Source organism: Myotis daubentonii, chromosome 4, assembly GCF_963259705.1.
Source record: "Myotis daubentonii chromosome 4, mMyoDau2.1, whole genome shotgun sequence".
Taxonomy (NCBI): Eukaryota; Metazoa; Chordata; class Mammalia; order Chiroptera; family Vespertilionidae; genus Myotis; species Myotis daubentonii.
The window spans coordinates 20628093-20630153 of record NC_081843.1 but is presented as its reverse complement, the minus strand read 5'-3'; the positions used below and the strand labels follow the sequence as shown (position 1 = coordinate 20630153).

The window sequence follows — 2061 nt, the reverse complement described above, 5'->3', positions numbered from 1 at the left end:
CCCTTCTGCAGCCCATAACCTGGCTGCAGGAGGCTCACGCCCCACCCTTCCCCCCTGTCCCCCCAAGACTCTGGCATCCTTAGATTCCATTTCCTCTACCAGGGGCTGCAGGAAAGGTCAGCTGGGCATGAAGGGTGCACTAGCGAGCCTGGTGCCCACTGCTCAGCCCTGCCTCCCCCTCCCCTGTCTCTATGGTCCGAGAACCAAGCACAGGAGTCTGCCTCTGCTCCTAGGCCAGTGTCACAGCCAGGGCTGCTGGGCTGGCGTGGCTTTGAGCTCAGTAGATTCATTTCCACGTGAGCCTGCAGCGTCCAGCTTCCTGAACAGAATAGCAATGACCGGTTCCATCACCCACACTCCCTCCAGTGGAAGCTGAAAGACCAGATGTGTAGCTGAGAAGGGGTCCAGAGTGTGGGACCCGGGGCAGCCTCCTCCTCCTCCGTAAGAAGCAGGGGGAGAACACAGTGAAGAAAATAATGTGTTTTTCTGTTTTCTCTCTTCCCTTCCTTCACCTGCTCCTCTTATCATTTTCTCCCCCTCATTTCTTCACTCCTAGCCTCTTTGCTTTTTCTTTTTTTTAATTATTATTTTTCAATTACAGCTTACGTTCAATATTATTCTGTATCCGTTTCAGACATACAGTGTAGTGGTTAGACAATCATGTACTTTATAGATTCCCCCCACCCCATAATTCCAGTACCCATCTGGTACCGTAGTTATCATGATATTATTGACTGTATTCCCTCTGCTGTAATTTACATCTCTGTGACTGTTCTGTAACTACCAATCTGTACTTCATCCCTTCACCTTTTTCACCGGGTTCCCCAGCACCCCTCCCCTCCAGCAATGGTCAGTCTGTTCTCTGTAGCTTTGCGTCTGTTCTATTTTGCTTGTTTGTTTTGTTCTTCTCTCCCCCCCCCCACCCCCACCCCCCACCGCCTCCATTCTGGCTCTTGAGGATAGAACTGGCAGACTGGAAACCATTGGCACCCAAGGCAGGATGCCCAGGGGGCCGGGGCCCTTTCACTCTCCTCTGTACTTCAGGGCACCAGACCGTACGCCCAACCCCACCAAGAAGAGAAGGGTTGTCCATTTCGCTTTTAAGATTCCATATATAAGTGAAATCATATGGTATCTGTCCTTCTCTGACTTATTTCACTTAGCATAATGCCCTCTATGTCCATTCATACTGTTGAAAAAGGTAAGATTTCATGTTTGGGGTTTATTGTTTTGTTTTTTGCCGGGGGTCCAACCCCAGCCGGTCCAGGGGTCCCCAAAGGTGTGGACGGAGTCGGCGAAGAAGGAAGGACACGAAGACAGCGTTCAGTTGATCAGCAGCCTAGCCAGGATCTCCAGCCAGGATCTCCAGCCAAGTTCTGGTCTGGATCTCCAGAGAGGTTCTGCTTAGGATCTCCAGCCAGGTTCTGTCACCAGGTTCTAGTCAGGTTCTCTTGCTAATTTCTGTAGTCAGGTTCAGTCCAGGATCTTTTGCCATGTTCTCTCGCTAGGTTCTGTCTCTAGGTTCTGAGGCCAGTTTCTGTCCAGGATTTTTTGCCATGTTCTCTCCAGTGAAGTTCTTCTGTCTCTAGAGAACGTTCTGTGTAGGTTCTGTGCCTAGGTTCTGTGTTCTAAGTTCTGTGTCTTGCTGTCTTGTTACATCTGTATTTATACCAGTTGATTCAATCCTATCAATCTCTATTACAAAGGTTAGGGCGTTTCTTATCTCCATTCCAGGGAGTAAAGATTATGTAGCTTAAGCATGATTGTTCGTAGTTAAAGTGATTAATTACCCGCCTGGCACTTAGTTAAGAGGTTTTATTCCCTCCCTAACTTCAGGGGAAAATCCCTACCTGGGGAAACAACCTTTCTCAGAGACCTTGGTTAAAACACATAGTGCCAAGAATGTGAGCAAACATATTAAGAACAGTATGCCATAAATGCCAGGTCCCTTGAAACAGCAAGCATGGACCGGCTCCCGGCAGTTTTTTAAGTGTGTGTGTGTGTGTGTGTGTGTGTGTGTGTGTGTGTGTGTGTGTTATTGATGATAGAGAGAGAGGAAGG

The 2061-nt window shown here is 48.6% G+C and overlaps 1 non-coding gene across 1 annotated transcript; it reads right to left on the bottom strand.

Moving 5' to 3' along the window:
• Nucleotides 1–939: 939 nt before the first annotated feature.
• LOC132233950 (small nucleolar RNA SNORA57) lies at nt 940–1084 on the bottom strand. The gene has a single exon (XR_009452794.1). It is a non-coding gene; the product is annotated as a small nucleolar RNA SNORA57 (small nucleolar RNA).
• Nucleotides 1085–2061: the final 977 nt, after the last annotated feature.